Below are 12,433 nucleotides of genomic sequence, written 5' to 3' on the forward strand. Positions count from 1 at the left end.
GAACCCATATCAATAAATACGGGCAATACCAAGTACTACTGGTCAAACAGACAAAGGATTTGAACAGGTGTTTACAAAAGGGGGAAAAGAAAACTTTGTTTTTAAAATGTTCAGCCTTTCTGGAAAATAAAAGGAAAAGATAAAGAAATGATTAGGTACCACTTCATTCCCAAAAGGTTTTCAAAATAAAAATAACAAACAATGCTGGCAAAGTCACAGTGAAACAGATGTACACTTTATAAGATGAATTTGTTTTAGTGGGGAAGCACCATGACAAAATGGGGAGTGGGGGAGATAAAGACCCATAAAAATAATCACAGCCTTTGAAAGAATAATCCACTTCCTGGGAATTCATTTTAAGAAAATAATTCTAAAAAGTATGGGGAGAAATTGTCTGTGTGGGGGTGTTATTAAAGAACACTTAAGGTCGGGCGCGGTGGCTTAGGCCTGTAATCCCAGCACTTTGGGAGGCCAAGGCAGGTGGATCACGAGGTCAGGAGATCGAGACCATCCTGGCTAACACGGTGAAACTCCGTCTCTACTAAAAATACAAAAAATTAGCCGGGCGAGGTGGCAGGTGCCTGTAAGTCCCAGCTACTTGGGAGGCTGAGGCAGGAGAATGGTGTGAACCCGGCAGGCAGAGCTTGCAGTGAGCCGAGATCACACCACTGCACTCCAGCCTGGGCAACAGAGCGAGACTCCGTCTCAAAAAAAGAAAAAAAAAAAAAAAACACTTAAAACAACCATATTTAAAAACTGACAAAGGATAAGGATACTATGATAATGATTAAGAGCTTTGAGGGGAAAACTAAGGCAGAAGATTCAAGAGTTATTTTTAATACAGCATAAATGACAATACAGTAAAGCAGTAAGAGGAATGGATTGCAACACATTATACTAAAAATAATAAAAACTGCAAATTATGAGAATGGTATAAAAAACCTGAGTTAACACATCCTGCTCACCTGTTTTTTAAACTGTTAGCATTCCTCTGGTGTGAGTGTGTCTGCTTTGGCAATAAGTGGGATGATATTCACTTTTTCATGCAAATGCTTCATTAACTCAATATCCAATGGTATAAGTCTGAAATACACAGTATTTAATATGACTGAATTGATCAGTTTGGGAGAACAAGATTCTTCACATCCCCAATTAGATTTCAATTATCTTCAATTGGTCAACTGACTCTCAAATCTTCATACACAGCCCATATCTCACTGTTACATTCCAGATTTGTGTTCACCCAGTAGATATGCTACCCGGGTGTTCCATGGGCTCCTTAAAATCAAAAGCTCATCTGAACCTCATTTTCTCTCTTCTATGCTTCCTATCTCAGTGAATGGCACTACAGTCTACCCAATTACTCAAGTGTGAAACCTAGGATTCCTCCCCTCCTCTAATTCTCTTCCAATATATATAGTATGTGTATAGATGTACATATATATGTATGTATATCTCCATTTCCATTACTTTAGTCTAGGCCACCAAGACCTTTGGAATGCATAACTGTAATACAAACCATCCATACTGAAGTCATAGTGGTCTTTCTAAATCCAAATCTTATTAAGTTATGCCCTGACCAAAAATCTTATTAAAGACCAGATGCCTTAACTAACTAGTATGGCCTACGAGGCTTGTGAAGACGTAGATTCTCCAGCTGACCTCATTGCTTAGCATTCCTAGCCTTTCCTTTGCCTCCTACTTCCAATGTGCCAACCTTTTTGAACTTCTTACAGTTCCTTGAAAGCACCATACTTTGACATCTGGCCACAGGCTACCACCTTGGCTGGAACACCCTCCATTATCATCCTGCTTCTCCTTGGCCTGGCTAATTCCTATTCATCCTCAGGACGCTGGTTTATGGTCCAATTTCCACTGGGAATCCTTCTCCAACCTAAGACGAGGCATATTTCTATGTGGTCACAACGCTTAATGTGCTGTACAGTAACTGCCTGCCTGCATACAGATGCTTCCTCACTAACTATGATTGCACTTAACAATTTTTCAAATTTTTGATAGTGTGCAAGCAATACGCATTGAATAGAAACCATACAACCATTCTGTTTTTTACTTTCAGTATAGTATTCAATAAATTACATGAGATATTCAAAACACTATCACAAAATAGGCTTTATGTTAAATGATTTGTCCAACCGTAGGCTACGCTATAATGTTTAGTAGGCAAAGTGTATCAAACGTATCTTCAACTTACGATGGGTTAATGTAACCCTGTCCCAAGTCGAGGAGCATGTGTATTTGTTTCTCCCATCTTCTCACTGAAATACTCTTTGCAGCGAGGGCCTTGTCTCATTCATCTGTATCCTCAGGACCTAGCACAGTATCTAACACTCGTGAAGGTGCCCAAATATTTGCTGAGAAAAAAGTAAGCTGCTGCAATTTTCCTTATGTCTTTTAGCAATTCTAAATGAGAACCAAAGTCCTCAAATCTAGAATACACTGTGGACTAAAATTTTATGTTTCACAAGAATAAATGAAGACACTGGAAATATTTCGAAAAGGACTACCATTCTAAAGTGGTATTCCTTAATTTTTATAAAAACATGAGAAAAATGAAATAAAGGTCTCATTCTATTATTAACTGTATTGACTAATACTAATAATTGAATTGACTGACATTTTAAAATGAAGAAAGAGAAACATATATATTAAAATTGGGGGGATCAGAGTCCTAAGACTAATAAGATAGTCCAGTCTTTTTACTAACAAAGATTACTGTATGTACTTCACTGTGGTAGTAAGGCTGACAGGCAGAAAGAGACAGTGAGGGGGAGAAAGCAAACATGGAGAATTAAGATAGTTGCCTATTCTAATTCTCCTTGTCTTAAATCCCTTGAAATTTGACACTGGCATTCAGAGAATAGGGAGCACAATGAAAAAGAGTGTGTGGATGGAATAACACTGTTTATATTATCTATAAACTGTGTTCTTGCCTCACTAGTGTTAACTAAATGAACCTATCCATTTCTATTTACTTTTGTGACAGGGTCTTGCTCTGTCACCCAGGCTGGAGTGCAGTGGTGTAGTCATAGCTCACCATAGCCTCCAATTCTTCCACTTTCGACTCCTAAGTAGCTAGGACTACAGGAGTGTGCCTCTATGCCCAACTAATTTTTTTTTTTTTTGAGTTTCACTCTTATTGCCCAGTCTGGAGTGCAGTGGCACAATCTTGGCTCACGGTAACCTCTGCCTCCTGAGTTCAAGCGATTCTCCTGCCTCAGCCTCCCAAGTAGCTGGGATTACAGGCATCCACCACCACGCCCAGCTAATTTTTGTACTTTTAGTAGAGACAAGGTTTCACTGTGTTGGCCAGGCTGGTCTTGAACTCCTGACCTCAGGTGATCCCCCTGCCTCAGCCTTCCAAAGTGCTAGGATTACAGGTGTGAGCCACTGCGCCCAGCCCCAACTAATTTTTTTATTTTTTGTAGAGACAGGATGTCACTATGTTGCCTAGTCTGAGGCCTCAAGCAATCCTCCTGCCTTGATCCCCAAAGTGCTGGGATTACAGGTGTAAGCCACTGCATCTGGCCTGAACCTATCCATCTTTGAAAAAAAATTAAGTTTTGCTTCTTTTTATTAATCATTATATAAAACACTAAATAGAATGGCCATGAATTATTCAACCACAGATTTCTAAATTATGGTTTTTCAATTTATACTCATGACTAATTTAAATTGTCACTCTCTTATTAAGCTATTATGTCAGATACAAGCCTGCTTATTAATCCAGTGACAAAAAAGTAGAGTTCAGTTAATCTAAAATTTTAATAAATCTTAAAGGCATTTAATATAAAGTATTAAAATCCAAATAACAAGATTTTATATTTAAACGCAAATCAATACTTGCTGAATACTTATTATAATATCCCAACTTTTAAAGAGAAAGATATTTAAAAATAAACATAATAAGGAAATTAGAGAAGTCAACTTCTTAAATATAACCAAAGGGTCAAAAAACATTGAAGTCAGTTTAAAAATTACACTTTAGGGAGAAAAGGTAACCCTTGTAAAAGTCTCATTAAATTTCAGAAGCCTACAAAACGTCAGCAACAAAAAACATTTAGTTCACATGTGTATTACATTCAGGTTGAATTTTTTTCTTCTTTCCATTTAGTTTTATATTGGCTGGTCTTTTCATCAACAAATTTAGTTTTTAAATCTTGTTTTTAAGCAACAGAAAATCCTTTATCATTTCTAGAAGATAAACCCACACTAGAGAGAAAAGACTATTTAACCTCAAAGTCTACAGCATAATAAACAGCTACAGGGTAAATGATAAATTTTTTTTGTATGTACGTATGTATGTATTTCTAAGGGAAAAAAATCCTGTATAAAACTCACTGGATGATACCAATTTTTCTAAAAGTGGTAATTAATACTTGAAGGATAAAACACTATTTTAAAATTCATGTTCCAAGTCAGTTTTTTACTTTAATAATAGTTACAAAATAGGGAACAATGCACATGAAGGAATAATAACTGAAATCATAAATGAGCCATGCATGCAGTTCATACTTTGTAGAGGGAGAGGGAGGTAGGAGGCACTGAAAGTACACTGTTGGACCAATTTATAATTACTCTAAAAACAAATCCCTCTAAAAAGGGAACCTAGGGACTACCCAGACAAGATGGAAAGGCTCTGATTAATGTATTAGACTGCATGGAATTTCAGTCTGTAGTGAGCAGGGTATCTGGAACTCTATACATAAAATTCTATGTCATATTCTTTTTTTTGAGGAGGAGGAGTTTCACTCTTGTTGCCCAGGCTGGAGTGCAATGGTGTGATCTCGGGTTACCGCAACCTCCGCCTCCCAGGCTCAAGCGATTGTCCTGACTCAGCCTCCCTAGTAGCTCGGATTACAGACATGGGACACCACGGTCAGCTAATATTGTATTTTTAGTAGACAAGGGGTTTCTCCATGTTGGTCAGTCTGGTCTCGAACTCTCGACCTCAGGTGATTCGCCTGCCTCAGCCTCCCAAAGTGCTGGGATTACAGGCATGAGCCATCGTGCCCGGCCTCATATTCTTTCACTTAATCCACAGTATCATGTACCAATGGGCAAAACTTTGCTCCATTTCTAAAAATAGTTAAAACTGAGAAATTATTCAAAGGTACATTTTATATATAAGATATAGCAATTTTAAACATCTTACCCCTTGTGACAAATAAGAAATGGTGCAAAGCCACTAGATATCATTTGAATATAAAAATTTTTTTCTTTTAAAAAAGCTCTCATTTCCCATGCAATTTTAAGAAATAAAATTTTCCCCAAAGGGATGGGAGGAATGTGATTTCATGAGAATTACTAAACTTGGAGAGAGTCCAGATCTAAAATAATAAAATTGGTTATAAGCTGACAAATTTTATTGACTTAACTGCAGGTTAAGATTTCACTCAGCTGGCTTTCAGGAAAAGGCCCTGATAAGTTAAATGAGAAAGATTTAAAAATATAAATTCAAGAAGCTACATAAATACTCATAAAAGGTTATACAGTGTGCTGTATTTTTGAGATTACTTTTTTTGAGCCTTTTAAGTCAAAGAGCCAGTTTAGTGACTTAAATATGTAAACTGAGAACACCGTTAAATGATAGACTGGATTAAGAAAATGTGGCACATATACACCATGGAATACTAGGCAGCCATAAAAAAGGATGAGCTGATGTCCCTTGTAGGGACATGGATGAAGCTGGAAACCATCATTCTGAGCAAACTATCACAAGGACAGAAAACCAAACACCGCATGTTCTCACTCATAGGTGGGAATTGAATAATGAGAACACTTCGACAGAGGGTGGGGAACATCACACATCAGGGCCTGTCGTGGGCTGTGGGGATGGGGGAGGGATAGCATTAGGAGAAATACCTAATGTAAATGATGAGTTAATGGGTGCAGCAAACCAACATGGCAATGTATACATATGTAACAAACCTGCACACTGTGCACATGTACCCTAGAACTTAAAGTATAATAATAATAATAATAACTGAAATTACCTCAACAAAAGGCAATGTGAAGTAGTTACAAACATGTACTATGCAATCCTGCCTGAAGGTGGGAGTCTTCAGTTATGTAATGGTCTAGGGCATAGCAAAAAGAATAAATAAATAAATAAAGAGTATTAAACATAAAAGAAGAAACATTTTTACCCACTCCAATCTGACAGTGCAAACATGTAAGTATATAATTAAGGCTCCCTTATCCATCTAGAGTGATAATGGGCATTGACCCATCTACAAAAAAAAAAAAAAAAAAAAAGAGAGCGAGAAGCCAAAAATAGAAGAGAAAGGTATGCTTGAAGGAATTGGTTTACACCACTACTATAATGTGAGTGTTAGATAACTTAATGCTGTTTAGCCTGATGCTACTACAGTTCTTTCAGTGGAGAGATGGTGGAGTTACAATTACCAGGTGGCTGAATTATGTATGCTGAGTTACTTACCCATAGGAAAAGACTGAGGAAGAATAACTGGAAAAATCTGCAGTTGTCAATGACACATATATGTACTCAAAATAAAGGGGAAGTACAAAGAACAAAAAAAGGGAGTACAGGCTAACTATAACAGAACAATCACATCAGATTAATGTCTAGATTCTTAGGTCTTATGCTCTAATAAACAAAAAGTAATGACAATATGATACCTAAACAACATGTCTATGACAGCTAAGGTGAAACAGAAGCCAAATAGATTTATTGTAGAAAGAAATGGCATAAGAAAACACTGGTATGCAAGTGCTTTTGATAACCATCTCTTACGAGACTTATAATAAATAGCGTCTTTGATTCTGAGTAGGTCTAACTGGTATGGCTACTTCTCTTCATTTGGTCATTCAATTAGTAGCAGAGTGGTCAACATGAAAGCTAAATTTGCCACATTGAGACCTCAAACCACGGTGGCAACACTGTTTATTTCAACGAAGCAGGGAAAATCCTTATGAATAAAGAACTAAGGAGTAAAATCACTTAGCTTATACAGGACTTAAAAAGGCTTTTCAACTAAGACATTTCTACATGAAATTTGGTACTTCATAATGGGTATAGCTGTATGTACTTCACAAACTTAAAGATTACTAAAATATGCACATACAGGTAACAGTAAGCAACAACAACAAAAAGGAATCAGAAGTATCAAGGTACTGACCCATGTCCTGAAGGAGCAATGAAGGATAAAGAACACTGCACCCTGTTATCAGGCATCTGATGTCTGTTCATGCACGATTCTGCATTTAGGTAGTCCTCAAATTTACTATCAATGTAATCGATAACAGGCTGCCAGCTATAGAATCCAAATAAACAAACAATTAAGTTGCAATTCTACATATGAATTAACTGATGACTGTTAATGGACAATAATCAATATTTTCAAATAGGCAAAATGAATTTACCAGTGGAAGATATGTCCAGTTATTCTATATAAAGATTTAAAAATATAAATTATGTTGAATAAATCTTTATTCATTATTTCAAAACGTTCCAAATGAAAGAAAATAAACTATTTATTGTTGGAACACAGCTAAATTATTAGCATATTATTTGCACTAAGTGTATTAATAACACACTTCATAATATGAAAATAATTATATTCAGTTTTAAATTTCAAATGAGAGATTACTTTAAATAATATAAAAACTTCATGATGAACTTAGGAGTTTTAATAGTTGACAGAAAAATACCTCAAAAACAATGTGAATTCAAACAAAAATAAAAATATTATTTATAAAATACTAAGATAATTACTTCAGACTAAAATTTCATAGTTGTTTTCTTCACTTAGGACTTATGGAAAAACTGAAGGTCTAAATATCAGGTTTAAATTAGGATGGAGATAGAATTTATACAAATGGATAAAATTAAAGCAAACAGTTTTAAATTTCTTACAATACTGAGAATTCTTCTATCTAGCTACATTATTTTAGAGTATGTCTTAAAAACAATTTTATGATAGGTATTATCTCCATTTTATAGAAAAGTAAATGGGTTTAAAGAAGTTAAACAACTTTATCAAATAAGTGGCAAACTTCGTATATGAACCCAAGTCATGTTACTTGAAGTTAGGTGACCTTTGCTAAGATGAGAAGTGGCTACAGGCTGCTGTACCATTTAATAAGAAGTGCACATCTAGAGTCTAGCCCCTTGCTCTATAAAGTGTGATCTACCATCCAGCAGCATCAGTGTCACCTGGGATCTTGTTAGAAATGTAGAAATACAGCCCATCTCAGACCTACTAGAAGAACTAAATTTAACAGGATACCCAGGATTGGAATGCACAGCAAAGACTGAGGAGCAGTAAATTAGATCATATATACCTTGGGAGTCTTACAGAATTGCTATTGCCATTTAACTATGATATGGTATTATCCCACTGACTAATAGAGAACACTGTATTTAAATAACAATAGCTTTTCTATAAATCATGTTTTCTCTACAGCGTCCAACACAATTTTCTGCAATGATGAAAATCTTCATATATGTGCTGCACAAAATGGCAGCCACTTGCCACATGTGGCTGTTGAGCACTTGAAATGTATCTGGAGCAAATGAGAAATTGCATTTTTAATTTAATTAATTTTAGCTGATTTATACATATGGCAAATGACTGTCGTACTAGATAGCACAACTCCAGGGGAATTGGTTACTATGTCACAGTGTCATCTCTAGAGAGTCCTTAGGACAAATTTGGAAAGTTCTAGTCAAGATAATTCTTCTGATTAACTGTACTTCTTCTCCTTTTTTTTTTTAATTTGATGAAGTCATATTTACCATCTTACACTGGCTAAGGGCAAGTTTGCATCTTACCTCTAAGGAAGCATAATAAAAGTTACAACATGTGCTTTGTGTGTATTAATATTATTCCAGCTTATCATCAATTAACAATACTAATATCCATACCTGTACAGTCTTTTTAATTCTGTGAGAAGGACCTGGGTACTCTACAGAATACAAATCTATGAGGAATAATGAGTTGATTAATGTCGACTTCCCCAATGCACATTCGCCTAAAAGAAATAAGGGAAAATATCTGTTAAACTCACCCACTTTACTCAACCTTAAATATTCAACAGATGCTAGACTCGAACTGGCTTTATGCAAGTACTTCTTGGTGAGACAATGAAATGACTTTAGAAAATATGCTACAAAGAATAAGTATCTTGTCCTCAGTTTCTTAGCTATCAAATTAAACTAATGTTTCCAAGGATTCTTTTCAGCCTTCTAATTATACCACTTATATTCATTAAAAATAATATATCTAATAATCTACATTTTTAACAGTAATGTATTCCCAAAGAAAAAAGTCAGTCATTATTAAAAAAAACAACTTGGATTATATATCCCTGTTTCAGTGAAATAAAGTTTTTGTTTATTAATAGACAACAATGAATGAATAATAAACAAGAAATCATGCAGCTATAAAAAGCAAAAATCTGCTAATACAAAGAATAATTAATCACAATGAACATCTCCCTATAAAATTCTAAATCACAAAAAATACTTTCTAATTTAGCCACCTATCAGCCTAAATATAAGGGTGCTTCTCCACAAACCAGAATCCAAAAAATCTTAGGTAATTACTTTTTCTACTGCTTCTACTTGAGGTAGGAGGTAGACACGAAGGAAGCTAGGGCATGATTTCTACTCTGATCACATACTCTTTTTGACTCTCCATGTCTAGTCCAATACACATAGTCTAGTGTATAGTAACCATTAAAAGTATACCAAAATAGAAATGGCTTCGAGGTACATATAACCTAAGGTTAAAACAAATCGTAAATCATATTATGATAATTAACATGGCACAGAGTTAAAGTATTTATCATTAATAATTCACTTAGCATAATAGGCATGTTTAGCCTAAGTAACTGATGTCACAATGCTTATATCTAGGAGGAATTCTTTTTATATTAGCTCTCAAGAGAGATAAGATCCTTTCCACGTGGTTTGGGCTTGCCCCTTTGACTGAGAGCATGCCACTTTTTACTAGAGTTTGATGTATGACTCAACTCAGAGTTGAGGATGGAAAGTGGGGATAATAGCACCTGCCTGTACCCTGGTACAGATCATATGATGTTGACTTCTTTACTTGTGGAGTCAGGGTCTCGCTCTGTTGCCCAGGCTGGAGTGCAGTGGCACGATCATAGCTCACTGCAGCCTTGAACTCTTGGTGTGGTGGTGCACACCTGTAGTCCCAGCTACTCGGGAGGCTGAGGCAGAAGAATCGCTTGAACCCAGGAGGCAGAGGTTGCAGTGAGCCAAGATCACGCCACTGCACTCCAGCCTGGCGACAAAGCAAGGCTCCATCTCAGGAAAAAAAAAAAAAAAAAATTAAATTAAAAAGTTCTAGTATCTAAAATGAGCAAAATCACCAGGCACAGTGGGTCACACTTGTAATCCCAGCACTTTGGGATGCCAAGGTGGGTGGATCATCTGAAGTTAGGAGTTTGAGACCAGCCTGCAGTGAGCCAAGATTGCACCACTGCACTCCAGCCTGGGAGACAGAGTGATACTCCACGTCAAAAAAAGAATTAGCCAAGTGTGGTAGCAGGCACCTGTAGTACTAGCTACTGGGGAGGCTGACGGGGAAGGATTCCTTGAGCCCGAAGGTCAAGGCTGCAGTGAGCCATGATTGCGCCACCTCACTCCAGCCAGGGCAATAGAGCAAGATCCTGTCTCAAAAAAGAAAAACACACACACACATACACGCAAACAAAACACATAACAGGACAGAACAGCATCATTTCCTTATCATTAGTTTGAAGAAGTGAATTGCCTGTAAAAGTTTCCATTTTCAAAAAAAGCATTAAAATATAGTGTAAGGCCAGGCACGATGGCTCGTTCCTGTAATCCCAGCACTTTGGGAGACTGAAATGGATTGCCTGAGCCCAGGAGGTGGAGGCGGCAGCGAGGATCAGGGCTCAAGGGATCCTCCCGCCTCAGCTCCGCACGCAGCAGGGACTACAAGCGCATGCCACCACGCCCAGCTAATTTTTTGTATTTTTGTAGAGACAGAGTTTCACCATGTTGCCCAAGCTAGTCTGGAACTCCTGAGCTCAAGCGATCTGCCGGCCTCGGCCCCCCAAAGTGCTGGGATTACGGGCCTGAGCCACGAGTCCTGGCCCAATTACTCTCTTCAATCTGAGCATGAGCGCTGGAAGAAAAGCTCTCAATTACATATAATTTTTTAGAGACAGAGTCTCCCTCTGTCACACAGACTGGAGTGCAATGGCACAATTTTGGCTCACTGTAACCTCAACCTCCCGTGCTTGATTGCTTATATAATCTCGGCTCACTGTAATCTCAACCTCCCGGGCTCGATCGCATATATATAAATACATACATATATTTGTTTGTTTAGACGTTATCTCAGTCTGTCCAACAGGCTGGAGTGCAGTGGTGCGATCTCGGCTCACTGCAACCTCCGCCTCCCGGATTCAAACAATTCTCTGCCTCAGCCTCTCGAGTAGCTGGGATTACAGGCGCCCGCCACCACACCCGGCTAATTTTTGTGTTTTTAGTAGAGACGGGGTTTCGCCATGCTGGCCAGGCTGGTCTTGAAATCCTGACCTCGTGATCCACCCGCCTAAGCCTCCCAAAGTGCTGGGATTACAGGCGTGGGTCACCGCGCCCCGCCGATCGCTTATATTTTTTAAAAGATGTTTTCTTCGTTTTCTAGCCCCTTCTAACCCGCTACAAAGTTTCAAAGGCTTAATGCTATCGCAAAGGGCCTTCAGAGGTCAAGCTCAGGGGTGCAGCTCCCTAATGAGGGGCAGCCTCAGAGGGGACCGACCCCGCCCAGGATGAGCAGAGCCAGGTAGCGGGGGGACGCTCCCGGGGATCCCCGGGCCCTGGCTGGGGGAGGTGTTGTGGGGCGCACGTACCCAAGCTCAAGCGAGGCGAGTGCGCGGCCACTGCTGCAGCTGGCGCTGGCCATTGAGGAGCTTCTGCGCCACCGTGCGATGGTGCCCGCCAGGTGCCGGCCGGTTGGCGCGTAGCGCCTGTTCGCGCAGAGTCTGGCCTTTGCTGCGCCCGGCCAAGTCGTAAAGCTCCTCCTCGTAGCTTATAGGCGATGGCGGCCAGGCCGAAGCCTCCGGACACAAAAGCGCCAGTCCAGCGGCGGGTTCCAGCCCGCCGGGCCGCCTGCAGCCAGCCGTCCGCACATGCGCGCTCCTGGAAGCCCCCAGCAGCCCCTCCGCGAGTTCCGATTGGCTCCGCGTGAGAGGCGGTCCTTAGTGACGCCATAGAGTTGGGCCTTCGGTGTCGTCACAGGCGCGGGCGTTCGGGACGTCACTGGGGCAGTACGGTGCTTGCAGCTGGGCAGTTTTCTCCTCAGCGTGTAGCCTGGTAACCACGACCTCTCCGCCAGGTCCTGTGTGTTGCTGGCTGGAGAAGGGTAGTTGAAAACTCAGACCAAGCACAGTG

The 12,433-nt window shown here is 39.1% G+C and overlaps 1 long non-coding RNA gene across 4 annotated transcripts; it reads right to left on the minus strand.

Moving 5' to 3' along the window:
- Nucleotides 1–26: 26 nt before the first annotated feature.
- LOC116464461 (uncharacterized) lies at nt 27–12,215 on the minus strand. Of its 4 annotated transcripts, none has more exons than XR_009212223.1 (7): nt 11,893–12,215; nt 8,909–9,015; nt 7,161–7,295; nt 6,015–6,098; nt 2,213–2,388; nt 966–1,083; nt 27–115 (listed from the first exon to the last, which is right to left on the minus strand). It is a non-coding gene; the product is annotated as an uncharacterized LOC116464461 (long non-coding RNA). The 4 variants fall into 4 exon arrangements; XR_009212221.1 differs by having other exon boundaries at nt 2,213–2,372; nt 11,893–12,214; XR_009212222.1 differs by having other exon boundaries at nt 27–119; nt 2,213–2,372; nt 11,893–12,214.
- Between the last annotated feature and the right edge of the window lie 218 nt (nt 12,216–12,433).

The sequence above is a fragment of the Hylobates moloch genome, unplaced genomic scaffold, assembly GCF_009828535.3.
Source record: "Hylobates moloch isolate HMO894 unplaced genomic scaffold, HMol_V3 SCAFFOLD_755, whole genome shotgun sequence".
NCBI lineage: Eukaryota > Metazoa > Chordata > Mammalia > Primates > Hylobatidae > Hylobates > Hylobates moloch.